Source organism: Typopeltis vanoorti, chromosome 18 (assembly GCF_054136105.1).
Source record: "Typopeltis vanoorti isolate ZY-2024b chromosome 18, IOZ_Tvanoo_1.0, whole genome shotgun sequence".
Taxonomy (NCBI): domain Eukaryota; kingdom Metazoa; phylum Arthropoda; class Arachnida; order Uropygi; family Thelyphonidae; genus Typopeltis; species Typopeltis vanoorti.
The window spans coordinates 70,660,041-70,686,939 of record NC_143566.1 but is presented as its reverse complement, the minus strand read 5'-3'; the positions used below and the strand labels follow the sequence as shown (position 1 = coordinate 70,686,939).

At 32.7% G+C, this 26,899-nt stretch overlaps 1 protein-coding gene and 1 long non-coding RNA gene across 2 annotated transcripts in view; one reads left to right on the top strand and one right to left on the bottom strand.

The window, feature by feature from the left end:
* LOC150096771 (uncharacterized) overlaps positions 1 to 26,899 on the top strand; it is a 99,851-nt gene that overhangs the window by 23,999 nt on the left and 48,953 nt on the right. The window lies entirely within an intron of this gene.
* Positions 1,861 to 9,021, bottom strand: LOC150096773 (uncharacterized). The gene is made up of 2 exons (XR_016549852.1): positions 8,911 to 9,021; positions 1,861 to 2,517 (listed from the first exon to the last, which is right to left on the bottom strand). It is a non-coding gene; the product is annotated as an uncharacterized LOC150096773 (long non-coding RNA).

The following is a 26,899-nucleotide window of genomic DNA, read 5'->3' as shown; positions in this document are numbered from 1 at the left end:
AGAGCAAAAAATCACTGTCACCAATTGGAGACATTAGAGTCACGTCTGTAACTAAATCCCCCTCTGACTCTATACTGAGGTTTAATACTCTTTGACCTCCGGTCCTTCTGTCACATGCTACTTACAGTTGTTGTCTCGTAGCAGCTCAAAGAGTTCGGCTTAATTCTTCTCATAAGAATTAAATGCTACCCAATCAATGTTCGTATATTTAAAATTACTCATTATGATTATTCATTTAGTAACCTGATATGTATTTGAAGATGCATTTCATCGTCACTAGCAGCTGATGTACTAAAACCAATGTGTTTGAATTGGTTAAAATTAACCTCGTACCAAATAGCTTCACTCTTAATAAAGTGTGAAGCTATCTGGTGCGAGGTTAATGACAGCTCTCTGCAGTTTTTTAAGTGAAAGTCACTTAGCATTTCATTCATATTCTCCTTTCTCATTAACTGAAGTTCATCATTTCGCAAAACAAAAAAAGCTACCAGAAAATACAGAATATATAGACACAATACACTGTTTTGTTAGGCTTAGTGGTTTCTCCCACAAATCCAAAAGCAATAGTCGCTAACAAATAATACAGACATATCATGAAAAACCATGATGAGATGCATGTTTGAGAAAAGGTGAATGTTATGTAGATATTCTAATAATAGATTTGATTATTACGATTCCTATAAAGTACGAAATACAAAATACATGAGATGCAAAATAATGTGCCAATAAGATGAGCCAATTAATGCATAATCAGTGTGAAGGCAAATATATGGTACAATGACAACTGGTGCCAAAACAAGAATCCTCAAACCAATAATCTTTGGTATCCAAGATGTCCCCTTATCAATAGACGAAGATTTTTTCTAAAGTATGTGGTTATAGGATAAGAGGAATTTTGCCGTTTGGGTCTTCATATTTTTAAGATATTATGCGATTATAAACACTTCAGTCACCGCGATTTCTTTCACATCACTGAAACAGTCTAATTAATATCTAATGAATTAATATTTTATTTTAATTAATAAGCGTTAATAATGACAGAATGTAAAATTAAATTATTAAGACAATGCTGATTATTCAATTGACAACGATAAAATATTATTTTAGAATAAAAAGTTTTAAAAACTAATAATAACGCTAAAAGTTAATTATGTTATTGAATTTATTCTTTTTAAAATATATTTTGTGGAATAATGAACGTAAATTTGTATTGAAATATATTAATATTTGGTGTATAACATATAACAAAGAAGAATAGAAATAATTATCAAGCATTCTCAACAGTTTTCCCTCTTCTATCATAATTTGCAAGCTTCAACCGTTCATATTATAATAAATCTTAGATTTGTTTGCTCTACTCAGGTTGCTCGGATCAGTATATTAAATTGTGAGAGCGTAAATAAATTTAATAAAAATTGTAAACAAAATTGTATGAAAAAATTTCTCATTGCTTGTAGAATAAATATTTCTGACCTCCGAGCAAGAATTATTCCACTATCTCTCTATTTATATCTATCTTTCTATATTATACCTATCTATTATTGTTTATTTCTTTATAATGTCTTGAGAACTCGGTTTATTTATCTTAACATAAATCACTTTGTTTAAGATAAGGAGAGAATTAAGGAATAAAGGAAGAAGGAAATAGATGATTTTTCAACGCTACAAAATCACGCAAACTCACACAACCTCCCTCCTGCGATCCACTTACACGTTTAAATAATTGAAACAAATATGAATATTTTTTCAAAAATTGTGAAGTAAAAAACATGTTTTTATGTAACGGTAATCACTATCCATTATATGTTTACTTCTCTTCACCTGAAAGAATTAAGCCTAAAAGGAAGTGAATGCATTAAATAAAATATTTCAATATTTATTCTATAAAATAAGATAATGTTCAATAACTTAGTTCCATATACACTTGCAAAGTGAAATCTTGAAGAATATCAGAAATTATCTTGTTATAAGTGCCATAAATACAGTAATTCGGACGGAAAGCAGATCATTTCGAAGAACAATTCCAGTCAAACATTGCTGTCAAAAATCTTCATATCTCAAATTCGTAATCGACTACCAGCCAATCGCATTTGGGTAACGACTATTATCAGTAATCTGACTTATAACGACCTTATTTTCCATTGGTGGCGGAGGTTTATTCTTACATAACACTCTGAGAAAGACATCTCGAATCCAATCAGGTTGACAGAGATCAGTCATGAAAGCAGTAACTAGTGGATTAAGTGTCGTTGGACGACCTTGCACTCTCCGAGCTTCTATGTCACACTGACTCTTATAGTTATGAGTTAACCAATTGGTATATGAGAAGGAGTCGGGAGCTTTACAACTATAAGTGGGATTTCCAAAACGTTTAACATCTTCTGTTGTAAATGCAGGTAGATGAGCAAGACAAAGCGTCAGTTGAAAGCACAGAATCAAACAAATTCCACTTTTCATTGCCCTTCTGGATGTAGTGCCAATCGTAGATAATATTCAGATTAGCTGCTAATGAAGGATCTGTAAAGTAAACACAGTATATAAATAAATGATTTTCCATTTCAAGAGTCTATTTTTTAGTGTGATCAGTATAATTACTACATAACAAGAGCTCGTTCTTATATAAAGTTATAACACATACTTTGGTAACTAATGTTATATGTAAAATCACCAATAATGTATTGTTGTTCTATAGTTGTACTATCTCGCCGTAATCAAACTCACGGAATGTTCGTAAGAGGTATTTATCTTCTCAAAAGACGTTCAGTGATGCTTGTCTTCGTAATTGTAATCTGATTCTTTTAAAGTCAAATCACATGTTTGTTAAAACACAGAATTCTAGGGAGTCTGCTTTTGAACGGCCGAATGGATATCTCTTCAACTCTCCACGCAGTACACTGTGGATGCGAATCCCACTATCACCAGTTACTGTGTTTAGGTGCCAAAATCCTGCTTATTGAAGGCCTGAAAAAGTTCCATGTTTGGTCTTTATAAGAGGATATCATATTATCCTATTCTTAGCCCATCCACCCATGTCCTTGAAAATTATGTACTCTCGTTTCCGGGATTCAGGTAACGCTATTTGTAGCATAGAGATTGATCTTTTCAATCTGACTTCGGTGTACTATCCAAATAGAAGAATGCGAGTCATGTCAATTTAAATAATAAATTATGTGGTTCTAGATTTTAATATCCTTGCTTAAATGGAATACATTCGAAAGAACGGAAGCTGGAGTACTAACAAAATACTCTTAGTTTCGCAAGGGAAAATTATAAATAAAAATACATATGCATACAAAACCGCAGGACAAATGTGTGTTTTTCCCCATTGTGAATGTTCTCGTCTACGTTCTGTACGTTGCGGTTTTGAATCCCACTATGAACAGGGATATGAGTTAATGTGTCTAATTGGGAGATGAATTTTATCGCCTGAAGTGGCTTACAAAAATTCCATATTTGATCTTTAGACTAGGATATTCGGATTACGTAAAAATAAATAAATATAAAAACGAACATACCAATAAACGTTTGCCAACCCAGGGTATTAATGTGCCACTTTTGTAGTGGCACGTTAAAAGTGATTCTCGACATCCAAGAATATATACTGATGTGTCTAGCATTAATGATATATCAATAAATACGTATGAAATCTTGAAAAAATAGTTGGGTATTAAAATTTATTTAACTGAATATATCTCGTTTCAGCTGATAATCACTAACACATAAATATTACGGATGGAGTGAGCACAAATTAGAGATGTAGTGGCAGTCTTTCAATCCTCTTCAGACATACTGCATAATATGCAAGGTTGTTTCATTCAAGACGTTGAAATTCATCTGCTACCTGTAAATATATGTACCACAGTACGATTTGAACAAATTCCAAATTCCTATTATTGGCTTGAAATTGGAGAGGCTATCTTCTTGACTAATGTTTCATTATATTTTTCAAAACCATGTATTGTTACTTTATGCTTAGTTTCACTGTTTTGAAATTATGGCCTAGGAATCTTTCAGATCTGAAACTATATGCAAACGACTAACTGAATATTGATACATTTTATCCTAAACATCATGTAGAGCTTGAAACGTTAGTCACTAATTATATAACCTGTACAGTTTACTTATAACTACTTCTAAATAGTCTAATCAAGAATACAATTATGGATATAATTGTGACAGTTACCTTACTATATCTCATTGTTTAGCAACCGCTTTTTTCATCAATGATATTCGAAGGCAATGCTTGTCCTGAAGATAGCACTACAGTAATGCACTCTTAAAAACTTAAACCTTTCCTCATTTTGATATTTTATTTTCAAATAATAAGATATCAGGTTCTGTTCCTTGAAACACTCTACTTAATGTGTTTTCTAAGGGCTATGACCTCTAGTCGTTCTCCTTTCATTTTTAACCACATTCCCACACAAGGCATCCAGTGTGGGTAAAATGTTTTCTATCCATAAAAATAGCCTAGTCTTTGACTGTTTGACTGACTGTCTTACTGTGTGTCTGATTGTGTTATTTTCACTGTCTCCAAAAATTCCCTAATAGCTATCCTCCTACGTTCACCCAATCAACAGTTATGGCTCTTAATATAGTGTTAGATAAGATATTCTTCTTATATATTCTTACGAATCTATCAAGTAATCTTGCATTCTTTTACCATTTAAGGCTTCATATAAGCGAGATTTTTTTAAATTAATAATAATAATTTATTACAAATGATACATACATTACATAAGTTTGGTTACATATGATACAACATTACATACATTTGTTTACATATGATACATACATGTATTCTGATAATTAATAATCTTCTTCTTCTTCTTCTTCTTCTGCAGCTTCTCCCACTTAAGTGGGGTCACTGTTGATAATGAGTCTCCTCCACACCTTCCTGTCTTGGGCTGTCACCACATCCAAGTTCTTCATCTTCAAGTCCTCTTCTACCAGCTCCCTCCATCTCTTCTTTGGCCGCCCACGCTTCCGCCTTCCTTGCACACTCATCTGCATGACCCTTCTTCCCACATATTCATCCTCTCTCCTCATCACATGACCAAAACATCTCAACCTTTCCTCCTGTATTTTCGCTCCTAAGTTCGTAACTTTCACTGTTCCCCTGACATAGTCATTTCTCAGATGATCCTTTCTGGTCACACCGCACATCCACCTAAGCATTCTCATCTCTGATACTTCCATTCTGATGATGTTATTTTTCCTCAGGGCCACAGTTTCTATAGCATATGTCATAGCTGGCCTCACTACTGTCCTATAGATTTTGCCTTTCAGATTGATCGGCACCCTCTTATCGCATAACACTCCAGCCATCTCCCTCCAGTTTCTCCAACTCGCTTGTATCCTGCATCCCACTTCCTTCTCAGCTCCCCCATCTTCTTCCACTGTTGAACCTAAGTATCTAAAGTCTCTCACCTTCCTGATGACATTTCCTTCCAGCTCCAGATCTGTCTCCTGTCCGCCGCCCACTGTGCAACACATATACTCTGTCTTACTTCTGCTGTCTCATACCTCTCTCTTCCAGTACTTTTCTTCATCTTTCCAGTTTAGTTCCCGCTTCTTCTCTTGAATCTGCACACATCACGTTGCCATCTGCATACAATATTGTCCAAGGCTTATCTTCTCTCACCTCCTCTGCTACCACCTCCATCACAATATTAAACAGAAACAGACTTAATGCTGACCCTTAATGCAAGCCAACTGTTACTTGAAAACTTTCTGTCTGTCCCAGACAGGTCCGAACACTTGTCTTCACATTTCTGTACATTTCCCGCACCAACCTGACATATTTCTCCATAACCTTCTTCTCCCTCAGACACCTCCAGACTTCTTGCCTTGACACTCTATCGTATGCTTTCTCCAGATCAATAAATGCCAGATGTAGCTCCCTTTGTTTCTCTCGATACTTTTCCATCATCTGCCGTAACCCAAAGATAGCATCTGTTGTTGATCTACCAGGCATGAAGCCAAATTGTTCCTTTGAAATCTCCACCTCCTTCCTCAATCTACCATCAAGAACCCTTTCTAGGATTTTCATTGTGTGGGACATCAACTTTATTCCTCTGTAATTTTTACTGTCTTGTGCATCCCCTTTACCCTTGTAGATGGGGACAAGAGTACTCTCTCTTCTCTTCTCCCTCCATTCCTCAAATCTTAAGATGTATATTACATGAAGTATAATTAACAATAATAATAATAATTTTTTTCGCAATAATAATTATGATAATTTATACTATATGATACATACATTGCATACTTTTGATTACATATGATATAATATTACATGTAATACATATTTTTTATTTATTTATTTATTTATTCTTTTTAATCTTGGATGAGATGTTATTTCTCAGCTTTCATCCTCGAAGCTTATTTGTGAGCTTATCTGAGGATGATACCAATTTATTTATTGGTTTGTTTGCTGTGTTGGAAAGCTATGAAATCAAATAGATGTTTAATAGGCTTGATTTCCTCTGCAGCCGTTGATTGAGAAATTCGCACGCAGGCACGCACGCACGCACGCACACACACACACACACACACACACACACACACACACACACACACACACACACACACACACACACACACACACACACACACACACACACACACACACACACACACACACACACACACACACATTGTTCATAATAAGAACTTAGTATGAACAAGCTCTAAGGACATACTAAGAACTTAGTATGTCCTTAGAGCTCTTTTCAGGCTATTGTAGTTTGTAAGGTTTCTGTATTCAAAAGGTAATTTGTTTATCATGTCTGGGATGTAGAAGTTTCGTGTGGCCTTTCACTAGTGATTATTGTATTTATATGTGATATAATTAGTTGTCTGAGGTCTTAATATGCGATATGTGTTTCTGACTGTCCTGTAGTTGGCATCGAAATAATGTTTTAGCAAAGCTGCATAGTAATATAAATGTTTTGCTATCATTATTTTGTGTTCTGACATTGCAATGTCTATAAGGTCGTTATTTTCTCTTTGTTACCAAAACATCAGTTATATCATTTTGTACTGTAATGACATTAATCTATTTAGTTTGTACACAGAATGCATACGTTGTTATAGCGCATCTTATTATATTTTGGCATAATGCTTTGTATATTAGTATTTTTAGGCGTATGAGAACTATGACTTTTAACCTGTAGAGTTTGCCACTTATTGTTCGGAGTTTGTTGTGTAGATGGTTTATGGCTATTCCAGTTCATAATTAGATCGAAGTAAATTCCAAGGTAACGTATCGTTTCAACCTGAGTGATTGTAGTGATTTTGCTGTTCTGATACAGATAATGATAATAATAACAATAATAATAAAATCCGAATCAAAGACAAAAATCATCTATCATTAGATACTTAGTTCATATAAAATACAAATACATATCTGAACATCCTCCTCTACCAACAAAGAAATTGTTCATTATAACGCCAATGCTGAATTTTATGGATAATTAGAAAGATTTTGTGGAAAGTATAACAGGGCTTGATCATCAATATTAACGATTCACTAATAAATACAAATTTTCATTACATAACCTTTGATGTGAATGTATATTAATACATTGTTAGCAATGCTATTATACGTGTTATCTCTCTCTCTCTCTCATTTCTTTTAACTAAGTATGAGGATATAACTTTATACTTTTCGTGAATATTTATGGGTATTAAAGCACCGAATTTCATTCAAATTGTTTAAGTATAATACATGTAAAATGAAAAGCTGATGATTACATATGGAGATACAAGTTAAATTGCAATCTTTCTTTAAAAAAATCATAAGGATGTTTGAAAATATATATATAAAAGTGGATTTGTTCTAGAAAGTAAATTCACCTGGCATTAATTTATGTAATAAGACTACAATAGAAATTATACTATACGTAGAGACAATCCTATTTTCATACAGGCAGTTGAGTGAAAGATACGAGTAATTAGCGTGTGATTTTTAACATTGTCTTTCTGTTACTTAGAGAGGAATAAGATACTATCACTAATTGCTGTAGATGTTCGCTACCAATATCAGGATAGGCAGAATTTCTTTAACCAACATCAGCTCATGCAAAATGAGCTGGTATGAAAGTATACTTAATAAATGTTGATAGCATAGCCCAGATTAGCATTCACATTTGGTTGATGCTATCCAGACTTTTACCTCTTTGTAAAAGTACATTAATAAATTGAAAATAAATGAACACAGATTCAGGGAGAAGGCATATGCGCAGAGTAGATAAAACTGTAAAAACAAAAATATTTCGAGTCATTGTACAGTAGAAAAATTAAACTCTTCTCATATTGTACTCTTCATATAATCTCAGTAAATATATCTTTTAATTGGAAAAGTACCACGACCAGAACTTTTTTCATTAAATATCAGAACTTATTTACTGGTTTATTATTTGGAATTTATTGTATTTTTTTAAATTTTATTATTTTGTATTTTTTTTTAATATGTATTTTGCAGAGCTAAAAATATGAGAACTGACCGATGCAATTTTTAACAAGAGTTCTGGCCAGGAAAATAGTTACATACTAAAGAGAATAGTTACATACTTTCAAATTTATAAACATAACAGATGCGATGTATAGGAGCGAAAGCACTACAGTATATCCTCTAATATTTATTATGTAAATTTAGTATTTGTTTTAGAAATTAACTAATGAATTCCAGAATGAAAACAATATCTGTCTGAAAAACACAATATTTGTCAAAAAATTAATACTAATAATGCACAGTATTAAGACTGCGAACATCTAAATGAATGCTCTTCACAGCTCTATACATTAATGTTTCGCTGTCATATTATGATAGAACACTTTATGCACATGTAGTAGGTCGTGCAAAATCAATAATAAATCTCATAAAATTGTTTTAGGTAAACTTACCAGCCTTTGAAAAAACCAACACAAAGGACACAAATCACTACTACACAGCAATGAATTATAATTACAATGGTTAATGGAAAGCGACGTGATTAGAACGAACTACAACAAAATACTCTTCGAAAATATTTATCGATGGCTTTAGCTAGCGGCCTCTAGTGTCAGATATGTGAGGCATATAAAATGACTTCAATATTGAACCGATATAGATATCGCCAGTTGGCAGAGATACGCCAAAACTCTCTCTCTCTCTCTCTCTCTCTCTCTCTCTCTCTCTCTCTCTGCGAATTAGATTCGGAAGTTCGATTTTCATTTCTTGCTTTAGTAGATAATGTTTGCTGTCATTGTAAAACATGTCCGTATTTGAGTATCGCTGAATATCTAAAATGATTAACGATCAAATTCATCCAGCGGCCAAGAAGTCATTGGAATATTACCCCATCTACTGCTTTTTTTTATTAATATGCTGGAGCTCTAGAGTAGTTCTTACACATGTTTTTGGTGAGGTTAATCATATCATCAATTAATAATATTTTTAAATGTTAAAATAATAGTTTTTAGTATGTTTTTCTATACTTGAAACAAAATCCACGAATGCCATAAATTAAATTCTAAAAATATGAAAATTTTAAATGAAAATAAATTTGAAGTATAAGCGTAAACAAAAAATAAATTTGAGGTATAAGAAATTTTAACTGAAATAAATTCAAAAATAGGGAATGAACAACGAAAGTTAATTTGAAAAATAGGAAATATTAAAATTAAAAAAATTCTTAGTTAAATTAAAAACTAAATAACTATTTTTTTCATTTTAATTAAAAACGCGAACAAAAACATTATTAGTTCATTTGCAAAGACAATTTTCAAAGACAAAGTCATCATCTAGACTGCGACAATTTCATCTTATTCTATTTCATATATTAAAATATAGTTTTCAATTTGTGATTTGATTTACTATTAAAATTACTAGGAAGGCATCCTCCCAATAAATCAGTAGAGATTAACTTAAAGAGATATTCATGCATCAGACATTTCATACTTTGTACTACTTGTATCGCTTCCTTGTAAATACATGATGTCAGTTTCAACAATAGACCTTTTTTATTAGATAATAATGTGGCTGACTGGTACTACTTTCTTCTATTATATAAAAGAAAATTTTAACGATGTGATCTACATGCGACGGCAGAATTTTTATTTTCATTCACAGATTCCAGATTTTATTGTAATCCCAGATTAAATTTGGAATATCCTTTCTGTATATATATTTACACGAAATCATACTTTTCACCATAAAAATATAATTTTTATGCAAAACTGGATTTATTTTATCATAGTTTAATGAGAGAGCTACCATATTGTAAATCATTTACTCTTTCATCATATGTTTACTGTCATGAAAATAGAAGAATTTTATCAAATGAACAATAATTTACTTTTTTTAAACCTCTGATAAAAATAATGGCGCACATGTTTCTGTGAGAATTAGTGCCTGATAATACCAAAGTCTCAAAATTTGGTTTATTTACGTGTTTTTCCATAAACCTAAAACTGTGTAAGTTAATTTCTCTCTACTGAATTTTACAACCAAATTTTAGATAATATAAAAACAATACTAATATGCCTAGGAGATTTATTACAAGAAAGATATTTAGAATTCAAAAATTACACAAAGCACAGAACAGATTTCGAAAGTATTTCGAAGATACACAACTCCCATATGATGCAGGTACGTCTTATGCATAAAACGTCCACTCCAATAAGGAGAACACCTTCCTGTTGTGTTGCTTCACCGTGATGTAGACGTCTTGCTAATGAACGTGGTACCTGAATATCGGTTTTTTAATCCTCAAATACTTCTTCACCAGCTTTGTTTCATGAACTTAATTACCCACATGCCTCTCCCAATCATATGAAAGCTTATCTAAAATACTAAATTTTACGCCTTTTTTTAATGTATTCATTAGTCCATCCGTTTTCACATCTGTCTACGTGTATATAACATTATATGCTACCATGCATACCCATCTTACGATTCTGGGGTTGGTACTTTTCCTTGAACAATGATTAGTACAACAGTCATAAATTTCACAGTCTTTGTCACATCTGCAGTGATTTTGAATGTACATTTTATTTGTTTCGTTTATTTCACTGCAAGCGAAGTCTAAAGAACAGCTTTCGCTATAGATTCTAACTACTGTCACCAGGTCCATAGACATTTCACGAAGACACGGGATGAGAGTTAAATTTAAAACCTGAATTAAATATGAAATCCAACGATTGAGCATTTCTTATTTTTCCTTGATATTTGCCTACAAAGAAAAAAACTGTAACTCATCAAGTAATCTTATTATGTATTTTAATAAGCAAAACACTATTAAGTGTGTAAAAGGTAATTTATTTCCTTTAAAAAGATCTTTCAATTTTTCATGGATTTCGAGAATATGTTGAAAATTTTATATTAATCTTGAGAATTAATCTTGAGAATCTTCTTTTTTGCTTGGATAATATGCAAATTTGAAATAGCTCCAAGAAAAAAGAAGATTCTCGAGATATCTATGGTTGTATGGTACGAAACAACGTCCATAAACCATGCGTATTGTGTTATTAAGTGAGGCTGTCTTTTAAGTCTACTGCATTTTCAAATGCATTAGACTAAAAAGACAGCCGTAATTAACAAAATAAATTAAATTTAGTTTGTTGATTAATAAAACAAAGTAAGCCTTCAGCGTTGTTTTCCAATTTCTCAGCATACGAAGAGTTATCTCAATCTACGCTGATTTATCATTTTAGGTAACTTGCATCTCCTACTTGCGCGCATACTTCTGCACTTAAAACACACACACACACACACACACACACACACACACACACACACACACACACACACACACACACACACACACACACACACACACACACACACACTTGATTTTTGAAGATGGTAAAACATTAAGATTGGAATTCATTAAATCTTCTGAAATGAATGTTTATGGTCTCAAAATGAATGATATAAACTGAAGAGACAGAAAAAACACAACTCAAACATCTCTTTTTTTCTTTGTTTAAGATTTTTAGTATTTAGACGTAAAATATCTTCATATTTATTTATTTTTTTAATCTAAAATGACTCATCTTGATGATATCCGACTAGATTTCATTCTTTACCTAGACAATTGATCAGGTGAGAGAACGTGGTTGAGGCATCGGTTACGTGCATATGGTACCTAACCTATTTTACTTTCAGCGTTCTGTATTACCAATATCGATTACTACAGCACGCGAGCTGTTAGGTCGTCGGTCAAAGAGATTGAATTTCGACATAAAAGGAACTGGTTGGCAGGCAACAAATAAGTTAAAATTTTGTTTTACGTATGACGCAATATATATATCGAAAGCAATCGAATAAGTAAATAAACAGACACAAAAATGTGCAAGTTTTCTATAGAATATGTTGAAATCTCGCAACACACCCCAATTGCTGAAAAGTAATGCAATTGTTTTTATTAAAGAGGCTAGTAAAGAGATATATGTCATAAAAATATATTTTACAATAATCAGACGTGTAAACAACCTTAGTATTACATATTATTAATAGTACATATTATTAATTCCATACCTGAGTCTTATTCCTAACCACTACGAACTTTTTTCAAGCATCTAGTGTAAGACAATAAAACAGTCTTGTAAACTTGGCACCGTTACAGCAGTTTTAGGTGATCTGCACGCGCTGCGACTATCACAATAGATTGTCCTCATGTAAACCAGACATTTATGAGACAGTGTGTTTACTATATAGGTCAGGAAGACTGTTTTATTGTCTTCAGTAGATGTTAGAGTTGGCTTGAGTCCAAGGCTGCACGCTGACAGCGGGATTCCCTTTGTGGGTGTCAGAATTTGAAACAGTTGTTTTCAAACGTTTTTTTTTTTTTAAATAAAATTGGCTCATTTTCTGTAAAATAATTCTTGCGCAAACTACAGTTTTCATAAAACAATATTGACCTTAGAGTACATGGATTTTCTCATCGTACATGGATTGACCTGCAGTTTTCTTAGCATGTATTAAAATTGTATTTATTGAACATATATCAAAACTAAGATGTTCTGACAATTTTTTGATCCACAGTTATACTTCAAGCTAAACTAAAAGTAAAATAACTCTTAAATAAAATAAAGTAAAATAACTATAAAACAATTATTTTTATGCAACATTGCTTATTACTATTTGAAATAAGTGCATTTCTCAAATATTGAGTGCATGAGGAGTTATTCTCGAAAATAAACAATTATGTTGACCGTTGCTATGACTACCTCAAGAAATGGTCGTGCTCCCCAAGTGAAAAAAACTGTTCTAAGCCAATCTTGATAGCAACATCCTGTTATTCAAAAAGTCCATTACTCTCTGTAGTTTACTAAACAGGTTTACTAAACCGTTTTAGTTTACTAAGTTTACTAAACTGGCAATATCCTTTATGATATTATATTATAATAAATCTTAAATCTTAAGCTTAGACCGCAACATCAAATTTATGGATCCTTTTGTGCCATAGAAGCATAGGGAACGAAGAGCTGACGTTAGGAACTCATATTCTACTTATGTTTTCACAGACATCCATACTAGAGTAGGGTGGATTATAAACTACAACCGGTTAGCAGCAAAGGAGAAAAATGTCTACTCAGTTATTCAGACCATCAAAATGTGAAAGTATTATAAGAATTTATAAAGAAAATTTACAAGAATACCTGCTAAAACTGTTCTTTCAGTAATTGTTTTTTTCCCTAGAAATTAAGATATAATTTGAAAAACTAATCTTATTTTAACTGAATATTTACTGCAGCTAAAAGTCTGTTGTGAAATTCTACCAAACCAGTTTAACTCCCCATCCCCACTTAAGATAAGAAATTTGTAGAACTGGTTGTCCCGTAACTATAAATTCAATTCTTAAGATTATAAGATGAATACAAAAACTATTAATTATTTTAATGCATTTGCACGCAGTTCCAATACAGATTACAATAATACAATCTAATCTCACCTAAATGACGTCAGTTGAATTTTCTGACATCACTTCAAATTTCACTAAAGTAATTATAAGGTTCACTCGCTCACTCTTTCATCGATTCATTTATTTGTGTCCGCGGGGTTATCCTAGTGGCTTTGCGCTTCGCAACCATATTTCTGGGGAAGGAGTGTCCTAGGTTCGATTCCCGTCAACGACGCGAGGAGCTCCAGGATCTCCCATAGCGAAGTTAGCCGGTCTTGAGCGTGGACAGGTTTGTTTTCGACAGTTTATCTGGTGTTTTTTTTTTATCCCTCAAGTAGGCAAACCGGTCAGAGGACACACACGAATTACAGTCAGGAATATTCACCCAGCCACAGGTCTGATTCGTCAGCCTATGTCGGTTCCTGAGCACGGATAAAATTTGGGGGACTAGATGGTACCGTGAACTCCCGTAAAAAGAGGGAACGCTGTATCGCCACACTGAATTTATTTATTTATTTAATTTGTCTCAGTTTCACTGGATTTGGGAATAATTTCTTGCGTTAAAAGACGTACGCTAGGATTTCTTCATTCTGCAGAATTTTTAAACCAAGGTTGAGTACTTCAAATGGGGTTTGAATATTTATGAGTGAGTGACAAAAAAAAGGATTTTGAGTTACGGAGGAAAATGACTGACTGTAAACAAACCTCACTCATCCACCTAATTGAAGAAAAAAACATTGCAATTTTTTTCGAATGTAATGATATTTTAACCTAAACAAACAGTGATAAATGCTGGCTATAGTAGGCCCATCAATGTTCTAGAAATATTAGTACATTTACATTCGATAATCTTTCTGAAGATAAGTTACATCCATCCCTTCTCTACCATAAGGAATTATCTCCATTAATAAATTAAAACAAAAATCTGAATATTCGTAATTCCCTTTTATAACAACTGAAGTTGACAATATTTTATTGTTATCATTTTAAGTGACTCTATTAAAAAATCCGAATATTTTTATTCTTATAACTGGAATCTGTTTATACATTGGTTTAACACCGTGTTACCTGTGCAGTTTCATAACAGATGTTAACAGCAGCTGTTATGAAAGGTAATTCCCATTAATGTATAGCTCACATCTATACTAGGAACTCTGTGCGGATCATGCTACTTGTTCCTTATCCATTACCCCTAATATGTTATTTTGGAAAATCTGTGTAGATGTTTTGCAGTAACGCCATATCCAAATTTGGAATTTTAGTAAACTCATATGCTATTTTGTGTCAACACGATGTATGTGCACCTTGATTAACAGAGAAGTGTAGCACACACCAAAGTGGGACGTTGGTGTGTGCCACACAATAAGCTTACATACAATCTAAGCTGATTATTATTTAAAGTGTTTGGAAATTGGCTGCTTCGCTTTAGATGATGTATAGCATCAGTCCGTTCTTTCTCTCTCATCGTTTTTCGAAATGGCTAAAGTATAGCAGTGAGTGAGGATACCTTTCAGGCTACATGTTTGAAAACGTGATTTTATAGATATTCTAAATATCTTGGATTATATTCCGTGTGTGTGTGTGTGTGTGTGTGTGTGTGTGTGTGTGTGTGTGTGTGTGTGTGTGTGTGTGTGTGTGTGTGTGTGTGTGTGTGTGTGTGTGTGTGTGTGTGTGTGTGTGTGTGTGTGTGTGTGTGTGTGTGTGTGTGTGTGTGTGTGTGTGTGTGTGTGAGAAACCAAATACCTTCATCCTTTTTATACGTAAAAGACTGTTTTTTGGCTTATTTCTAGAGGTTCTTAGATGTAGCAAAATACACTCTGTACCAATAACTGTCCAGATAACCCCGTTATTTGAAGTTATGAACATTCCAAGTTTGATAATAATATAAAAACCGTTGTATAGATAGTAGGAAGCAGTATTTCATCGTATCAGTTGAATACAGCTCGTATGGCAACACAATGACACAATGTGAGCACAGTGACTTCGAGAGAGGTGTCATCGTGAGCTGTCACATGAGCCGTGACGAGTTCCAAGCACCAGTAACACCATGCTGATGAACTCCATTTGCTGAGATTCCACAGAAGAGCAGCGACTCACAAGCCAAACAGCACAACAATGAACAAGGCTTCTTCTTTGGGAAAAAAAATCAGTTTTTCTATATAAAAGTATTTGCCATAATATCTCATGATCGTACTAGTAGTTACAAAGGGCACAAAAATTATTGACGTACATGCAGTGTCTTGAGATATTAGTCAAAGAAACTGTAGCAATAGATTATTGTTATTAGCAGGATCTGTTTCGCATATCAATTTTATTTTTTTTTCCATGCCAACCTTTTGCACAACCGTTTATCATATACACACTGTCGATTTCTGGTAATGACACACATTTCAGACAATTCTTGATTATATTTCGCTTTTTCTTTTTAATCTAGATTCAATACTAATGTGCATAAAATTCACAACATTTGTCACACCTTCAGTGGCGATTTTCATATACATCATTGGTTCCATTCATTTTGATGTAGACAAAATCCAAAGAGCAATTTTCACTATAGATTTTAACAACATCCATCAATTTCATTGAACCTTGGTGATCACTAGGAATCAAAGTGAAACTTAAAAGTAGAATCAAATAGGAAATCCACAGATGGATTATTTATTTGTTTTTAATTTCATCGTTGTATTCTGTAAAGAAAAGGTAATTAAATCTTTTCATATTCATTTAATATTGAAATCTATGCAATTATAGGATATTTTTTTCTGTTCAAAAATTGTTTTGGAAAAAACATTTTGTAGTTATTTATTAGTATTATTATTATCACGAAAGTACTTTGGAAATATAATAAAAAGACGAAAATATTTTCATATCTTCGTCTTTTCGTTATATTTCCGGACAGACAAAAGATAGTTTACATCCCATCTTTAGAGTACTAGTAATATTCTAGCGTGCTGTAAATATTGGATGTAAACTATCCTTCCTGTGAAAAGATGAATAAGAAATGTCTTCCTAGCCGGTTATAAAGAGTAATATGAAATGTTTCTGACGGGACTTTTAACATTATTTTGCTGAGATATAATTTTTTTTTCCTGAAATTAGGCCGAATGCAAAACACTTTTCTGATGTTCCGGATACAATGATAGAATTTAAAAAAAACTCCCTGTAGCATGATGAGGTATACTAAACAAAAATATATCCCATCTTTGAAATATATAATGGAATTATTCTAATCAATTAAAATTTTTCTGTAATGGTGTTATAGGATATTGATTGTCGAAATAGGGACAGCTGGTGTCGGTGATCTGCAGTTTCCTTCGACCGGTCGTTGAATGCCGGGAGGTCCCATATAATAATAATGATCTATAATTGATTAGAAACGTTATAATATGTAATTTATATAGGAATAGCTACAATATTTCTTTCTACTCTTATTTGGCTACTGATCAAACTATTTTATCATACTAAATTATTTCTTCGCATTACAATCTTACCGAAACTGTGCGATTTCTTAGGAGCAGTTTCTATGGTTTTAGATAGTTTCCTTGATTCAATGTAGCGGAAATAAAGATATAATAAGTTATAATCTGAAACTCATAGGACATTAGCATTTACTTATGAGTTTCAGATTATAACTTGTCGTGGGAGCAATAGTAAATTTTTCATGAGTCATGACCATAAAAGTAAATTGATCTGACAGACCAATGCAATAAGTGAAATTATGGTTAGCTCAGGCAGCATATCCAACGGCTGTTTCTATTGTTGTTGTATTATTAGGTGACCCCTGCAGGAAGTCCAAAGACTCATCGAGGAAGAGTATCTGCTCTACAACTCTCTGTCATCCAACGCCAACCAGGCTGTCATTATTACAAAGCAATTTTGGGAAAAAATACAACTAATTTTAGAAAATCGGAACAATTTATATATTTTCTGGAAACGATCTCCCAATATTTATAGTACAGCAACGTAGTAGTTCCGTTTGAAGTGCTAAATAAATTTCACTGAAAGTATACGTACAAAGTTGTACTTTAGCTGAAAAAAACCTTCCTTTCATTGAAGTCTTAGAATGCCAAAATGAATTCTCTCAAGATATGTATCATGTGACACATTTATTTCTAATATTATTAATTTCAACTATAAACATCACCTATAATCCGATATTCTATTTCATTCATAACAACAATTTGCTAGAACCGAATCTCATTGGCTATCATTTATATACAAAAATAATTAACAAGCAAGAGATCTACAGATCTTTATTAACTTAAATATATCCACAGTTGTCAGCAAATTATTTCGAACGCTAGCTACGCTATCCATTGTACTAGAGACTTGTAGAAGGTCATTAAATGCAAAGTTAACTAAATGGAATGACATCAGTAAACTACTCTGATGCCGTTCTCAAAGTTCAGCGACAAACTTTAATGTCAGTCACTCACTTACGAAATGAGCAAATTGTATTTTAATTTAAAATGGGAGATTACTTTGTTATGCAGAAACAAATATTTCTTTTTTGAATATTTGTACTTATTTTATGAAAGGAGCAATTAATTAATATATTTAATAACGACGTCCTTTGGTCAGAAATACCTAGATCCGAGTCTCGAGTAGTACAAGAAGAATCTTTATTAAGAGCTTTTAATTGAATGTGAGTCTCATGGGATAACAGCAGGATTTTTTCATGCTAGACACTTTTCATCCCACAAAACAAACTAGTCTGAAAAAACATTGAATCAGTATACATTAAAATACTGGCTTTGTAATCTTAGTAATCTTGGATACAATTAAACAAATAACAAGAACAAGATATGAAAAATTGAATACCTGAGGTTTTCACTGACTTACAAAATTTTAAGTTATAAATATGATAGCGTAAAGAAATCGAAAATATTTTAGATACACCAAATAACTTTTGCAGATTGAAAATTAATGAGAAAAGGATAGCGTTTCTCTATTCTTACGTTAATGTATTCATGCAATCGAAAATTTAGGGGCGTCCTCAGCTGGAGATATTTGTACCAGACCATTGCATGTTGAAATCAATAGTTCCCTGTAACTTAGCTTGTGGTAATCGATATGTGAACGTCACAATTTAGTCTTACGTCACTCTTTTATAAGAATGGATAATTTTGAGTGACTAATATGCACTGCACCCTAATATTCTTCCATGTTTCTGTGCCAGTAATGTTTCGCTGGAGTCTCCTAGGTGGCAGTGCAATCCATGGACAATTCTGATGTCAACAATGGCGGAAATATATTTAAGTAAACTACATTCTCTGTTTTTATTTACTGTGAGCAATTATACGTTAGATGTCAGCTTTATAATTTACGCTGCGTTCTGTGCAGAGTTTTGTGCAGGAAGTCGACGTCACTGTATTAATAATCAGGATGTACAAAATGCTGCTTCTTATTTTAAGCCTACTTAGCATTTTAAGCGAATCTCTACAAGAAGTGATTAGTATACTTACTACTTCGAAACCTTACTAATAAGTACCAATAAACATGTGTGAAAAGGTTCGTATCGCTAATATTTTCTACTTTCTTTTTATTATAGTAATAGTCAACTACTTTCTCGCAAGTTCCAAAAGAACTGTGGATTATGATGTCTGAAAAGAATTCGTCATATTAACATAGCAAGAAGAGAATCGCCTTTCTTCATATTGATACCTCATTGAGTTTATGATGAATGTGGGAAGGATCATGCATCACATATTTATCCAATCAGTCACCCTAATTTCATCGGTAGTTTTGAAGTCAAATATGATCATTTTCGAGTGGCTGTTGATGATAATGAAGATGGTATTATGGAATTACGTGAACCATGTAGAATTTTCATTATGTAACATGTTCCTACTTATCACAGTCAATTACATTCTACAAGGTTCCAGAAGCCCCTCTCATTATGCTGTCAGGAAATAATCCAACACATTAACACATCAAGATGATGAATTGTCTTTCATCAGTTTGTTACGTCACTTACTTTATGACGCATTTGAAGAAGCTCATGCAAGTCACGCATTATGCTAATCAGCAGTCACCTGGTCTCACCGATGGATCAGTTTGAATGCTGAACGCTATCGTTCGCTAGTTGCTGTCATTGTGACGTAGACGGTATTATGTAGTAAGTTGCTTTCTAGCAAACGGTTTCTTTCCTTTCTTCAGAAAGTATGTTACATTATGAATGTAGCATATTGTGTAATAATAATTTTATAATTTAATATTAATAACGGTGATAATAAAGGCAGATTAGGTGATGAAGAAATGTCGAGGTGACTTCATCTCATTGAACTTGGAAATATATTAAGCTTTTATGAAGAGAGGTGAAATAACATATGCTGTTTAATGCTGTTTATGTTGGAATTCTTATAGGTATGAGTATTTAAGTATTTACGTAATTCGGTATACACGAAGCTCTTTTGCCAGAAAGACCTGGGTTCGATTCCCGTCTGTAACATAAGGAAGCTTTATCTAGTCTCCTTTGATTAAAGATGAGTTAGCCGGTCTTATGCGAGGATGAAGGGTTTCTTCCGGAAACTTGGGTTTTTCGTCCATCAGAACAGACAAACGGATCCCGTAAACACATATTTCTACAGACATAAAATACCTCCCCCACGACAAAGTCGATTTTGATCGAGCGCGTAAATTCGCAGCATGTAAAATGCCCGACATGGATGGGGGAAAAAGAACAAGAAGAAGAAGAAAAATACAAAGAAAAAAAAGCAAGAAGAAGAGTATGAGTATTTGGTTTTAGGTGAAAATGAGATGCCATCAAACAGCTGCATTATATGAGGTTTTAGAGCACCTGGTTGTGTGAGCAGTAGTACTGAGTTGTGTTATGCGATAATGCAGCGCTGCTGTTGCGATGTACGTTAGCGAAGTAATTTCTTGGTAATAGTACGTACCGTAAGATTTATATACTGAAACTTTTGTGTAATAGCTAAATAGATTTTGGGTTTGTCTGATGAATGTCTGGCATACATTGCTGAAACAATTGTCCTGTATGTTTATAATTCTGATAAGAGAGTGGATGTTTTTAGTGTGCAGATTGGCTGTTATGTATCCTAAATTTCATAATACTTTTACATCAATTCACATTATAGCTTATTATTATGTATTTTGCTTAAAGAACTGTGAGCAGTGATGCACTGAGTGCCTATGCGTTCTCTATATAAGCCTATTTAAGGCTATTTATGCAGCATCTAGTTCCAAGAAAGCATGATCAGTTCAGCATTATTCCATATAGTGTTTCAAAAGTTTTACTTAAGTCGAGAAATATAAGGAGAGGAAATTTGATTTTATCAACTTTCTTTATTGTGCCATAAAGTCTTCTAGTAGCATATTGTATATCACTAAAATTGTCATTTTAAAAAAAAATTGTCAGATGTTCATAAAGGTATAATTGAGTGAACATGGATTATCTTTTATGTTGCCTTTCTTTAAATATTTTCCTATTTTTTAATATATTTATGTTATATATTGAAAGAACCCCCTGTACACCAGGTGCTTTCAGCTGACGTACAATGTCACATGTAGGAGAATTTTCTGTTGAGGTTTTTCTACTCCTATGGTAACAGGTAGTAACCTAGTGAAACGAGATTGCAATTTGGTAATAGATTATGATTTTAGTGCTAATTGTTGATGAGGTGCGTATATTGCTAGCTGCTCATAAATAGATGTGATCTTTATGTGTGTGTGTGATTGTGTTAACGAATCCATGAAGCATTTCTTCTCCTGATGGGGATTTTATAGTCGTGTTAACCTTATACTGAATTAATATATCAAGATATGTGTTAGTGAGTAAAGAGGCCAGAAGAGAAAAAAAAAGTTTTGTTTTTCGCGTCAGGCCAGTTTATCTGTTATGCGTTTTCATCCTACAACTAGCCAGAAGAATATCACACACCGTTCATACACGCTATACACAATACTCACAATTTTAAATGCAACAGCAGTAATTCATACCAAACAAACATCAGATCTGTGTTCGTACAATTGTGAATACCAATGGTCATGTTTCAACTCAATTTGAAACACAGCTAAGTTGAAGGTAGCCGAGTTAGCTTCTAATTTATATTATGTTTATAATATATTATGTTTATGATGGGATGTGTTCATTGTGTTTCTAACTACTTGAAAAAAGTTGAAGATTTGATCATAATGCGCATTTCCTTAATAAACACCATAATGCCTTACCTGTGTGGAAGTCATTTGCAGAAACATCAGTCAGAATTCAGTATTTACTTTATTCTCGTTATGTCTGTGTTCACATAATTGATGAAAGTGTTCATCGTCTGCATATCCTGAGATTACACATTACAGTTAATATTTTCCATCAGAATTTCCTAAATTTAGGATAGCTAGTTTTAGTAGAGTTACTTATTTAAATTATGATCCTCTAGAGGATGAGAGGAAGAGATGTTTGACCACTGTAGGGACGTTTGGTAAAAGCATATAAACACCAAATTACATAAACGCGAGTGTTGTCACTCTTTTCCATTGGCACTTAAAAGTCTTGATCTATCAGAACTTATAGAGTTTTTTGCTTAGTTGTTTTTGTTATCTTTCCTTAATCCTTGTTACTTGTCCTTCCTTAATATTCGTTACTGAGAACATCGACCACTTACTAGAGTATGGTTCCCCAAGCTTTTGATTGTGAAGCATGCAATGAATTGATATTGATCTCCAACTATTTCGTTTTGGTTCTCCATTAACAGAAGTAATGTCTTAGGTTTTATTCCGACAGCTGTGTATCAAATGTATTAGAGAGAGAGATTACATATGCTTTCTTTTGGTACTGTGTTTATTTGTAGTATTTTTTTTTCATTCTCTTTTCAATGCATGTTCTATCGCAAACTTAGGAATATCAACTTCTCTTGTAGTTCTCCGTACTCGAACCTTGTTTTTCAGGCCTTTTATTGTTAGAAATGAAATGTTAGAAATTTGTACATGTCATATGGAAATGATTTGTTTTATAACGTATTTGAAAGACCAAATTGTAACCATTGAATAAATCAAGAAGGACTTACCCTATTGCATTTTATATTTACCCTACTCCTTTTTGATAGGTGTTATCATTTGCTCTTCATATTTTTCATCACATTTAAGGCATTGCAATTCTGCTTGTTTGTATAGTCGCTTGCTTTCGAGGTGGTTTCGAATGTGTGGAACACTTGCGGTCCAGCCTCTGCCTACATTTTAAACACAACTAATTAATACACCTGTACACAAGACATTTGCTCTAAGCTACCTTTGGTTTTCTCGGTGACCTCCTGTCTAGACATCTGTTGAGTGACCAGAAAGGGGAGTATTGAAGCTAAAATTGAAACAATATATCAGTTATTGGCTAGACTACCCTAATTTGTGAACTGTACTGTACTCAAATAGCTATATATATGTGTTCTCCTATGTGTTGCACTTTAAACAGCGAATGTCAATAAAGAGTCTAGTGTTTTTTTTTTCTTTTTTTGTTTTTTAATCGGGAGGTATGTTCTTCCATCTCTTATCATGCAGAACAGTGAATGTATAGGTTTCTGTGTGTAGCAAACGTCATACTATCCGTTTTTGTGTATTCTGCGGAAATCTGGATTACAAATCAGCTAACAAAGGCAATATTCCTTCAGCTATCCAGTGACTTAAACCGAATCTATGTTTTTGTTTTTTTCGTCAGAAAACGTTAATTGCCTGGATTCTCTTAATACAGTTGTGTTCGAATTTGTGTACCGAATTGAAACCCATACTAATTCGTTTCTGTGTTTCCTAAAGATTCTTCATGTAATCGAGCATGGAAACTATATCAATTCATTTAAAAAAATATGGAAAAGCCAAAGGCTGGCTGGATATTTAATTAACGAAACTCCTCTCTTGGAAAAGCATTAGGAATTATATGGATGATTTTGATGTACTACAGACATGTGAGTATTCAAGGATCTGGGGAGATTAACGATTAATATGAGGCTATCGGTGTTAGAAAGAAGATGAGTAGTGTTGAATGGGGAGAGAGCCTTCGTAGCATTGTCAGATCAGATTATCTTAATAAGCTTCTTCTAATAAGCAATTATAATAAAATAATAAAATATAATAAGCGTTATGGGGAGAAAAACCATTACTTATCTTTCGACGTTGTGTTTTGCCTAGTGGTAATTACATGAAAATGAAATTGCTCCTAGTATAACAATAAAATAATATTTCGCTCTGGTTATGTAAGTGTTTTATTACTACTTGTTGTTTACTCTTTACTTTTATGAATTTTTGCTTTGCAGTTTTGTGAATGTCTAAAATATTGAGAATTTTAAAGAAGACCTTCGAATGCGACGATGATAATAATACTAATAATGGTAAGAAGAGCTTCATAAAAAATGCCTTTATTTCCGTATCTAAATTACACATTCAGTACTTGTTTAAATATACAAAATTATTCATGATAAACATTAGCAGACATTTACTTCTATCAAACACAATTCCGCTGAGTTATACATCTTACTACAAGTATTGTATTACATAATTTAACAACAGTTAACACTACTAATTAGATTATTAAAATCGTCAGACTTATACATGTAAATTTACTGAATACCATAATACTAAGAGAATAATGATTTATGAAAAATAATAAAACGATGTGAATCACACTGTTGCTTGTATGCATTCATACTCTGACTTTTGGAGTTTCATTTGGTTCATTCAGTTATGATAATATGAAGAAATTGAAATTAAAAGAGCTTGAAAGAGCAATTTATTTAGTTATATGTTTTAGATATCCAAGGTAAATTTGAAAACGTTTTAAATTAAGAGAGTAATGTATATTTTTGACGTTTTATTATAGATAGCAGCGTTACTTTTTTAATTAATTTCAATGTGAATGAAAGTAGTGATTTATAAATAAGATTCAGAATTTTTAAAATGTGCTTCGCTTAAAACTAAATTAATAATCATTTAGTTTTTTTCTACAAGTCTGCATTTTCCATTTACCCTTTTATAGTTTCTGAAACCACAAGTTAATTTTATACACCTTTCGCTCCGTTTATCGAATATCTCTCCGTCAGTACAATTAGCAGAGCTGGATTGACTTCGGTGTAAATTAAATATTGCGGATCATAATTCCGAGTGAAGTTATTGCAGAGAGAAGAAATGACTTTGTCTTCATTCCAACCGGGTTTGCATGTGTTGATCATATAAACTGCTCTTCCATCAGCTATCGTTGTGCAAGTTCTATGTAGTGTTTGCACTGATTCGTTTCTAAAAGGAGAATCTAAGCAACAGTCGTTGTACTCGGCACACATCCGGTCACAGTTGCAAATCTTCTTGTTCTCGTTGTCATTAGTTGTGGAAATGCAAGTATCCCGTGGTTGGCAAGCCACATTAAGATCCTTTAGTTCCTGGTATGTGACATCTACACACACAGTGAACTTCGTTAATGAGATGAAGAAAACCGATAAAATTAACCAAATATTTAAGCCTTCCATCTTTTTAAAGATTACTTTATTATCCCCTTGGTTTCTGATGAAAGAATTCATCTTCTTTCTGAAAAGAAGAACAAAATCAGAATTAGAAATTTACTAGCAAAAGTATGACAAACAACCAACTATTCTTCTTTCTTATTACAGGTTGATTATTTTGATATTCACGTAAACATAAACAGCTAAACTAATAATTGAATTATTAATACAGAACGTGATAATGGACCCTTTTGAAAGGCCCAAAATTCCGATGGGCTAAGTCATCCAAGAGTCAAATCACGTTTTATTTATTTATTTATTTAAAAAATTATAAATAAATAAATAATATTAAAAATATTTTACTACTAATAAATATAATATATAGGAATTATATTTATCCGAACATAGATTTTATTTAATCGTCACACATCATCTGATTGTTACACATTGGGTTGCATCACAGCGAAAGTAACTAAAGCGTTTGTCATATATCTTACATTCGATCAATGTACAGTACATGATACCTGCGTGTCTCTGGCTGGTTCGACTGCTTATTGAAATAAACAAAGCCTCTGCAAGGGCCTGGAGATGCGAACTTCATGCAAAACCTATTTTAAAGATTCTTTCCATAGTAGATGAGATCAATAGTGGATCGCATCAATCGAAGTGCAGATCGTCAGAATTCAGATGTTACATATATATGTGTGTTATTATTATTTTTTTATCCGTCATTGGTGTTGAATACTATGGGAAACTTTACCTTCTCAGTTCGAGTAACATGACGCTAAAAAAAGCAAAATTCGAACTGACGTATTGGATTTGAACAAAGCACAGTAGATTTCTGTCCGTAAGATAATCTGTATTCCAGACGATCTTGTTCCATTCTCACTCCTGCCGAACGTCTTTCGGTCATCTTTCCAAGATAAAGAGCAGTTTGGATTCAAGGGACGATTATAAGTCACACCTCTCGAAAAAAACCATAGGAATTGATGGTGATAAGAAGCAAAAAAAGTTATTTAATATTTTATTTATTTTTCATTATCTTATTTATTTTAATAATAATAGTAATAATAATGTTAATGATTAACATTAACATTATTAAAATTATGATTAAAATGTGAAGGTTAATGTTAATGATTAAAATAGACGTTTAGCAGATAAACTTAATAATTACCTCATAACAGACAATGAAGATTTTATAAATATTGCTGTTGACGACTTATTATTAACTTATTAAATTTTACATATAATTAATTTTTTTTCATGATTACATCGATTTACATTGATTTATTTACATTTATTTTCTAAACCAGATTGAGGAAATTTCCCGAAGGACATCTAAAAGTAATTATTTTAAATGCAATATCTTCAAACTCGAACAGCGAATCTTGTCAGGTACAGTTAGTTTAACTTTAACACTAAAGGCAGCTTTTAAAATATACAGTACCATCAAAAAATGTTTCACGAAAACCTTAAGATTATCGGATCTTACCGTTGAGAAATGAATATCCTTTTCGAAAATTCACCAGACTTCAATCTTGAAACAAAGACACAAATAGAAATCACAGAGAAAATCAC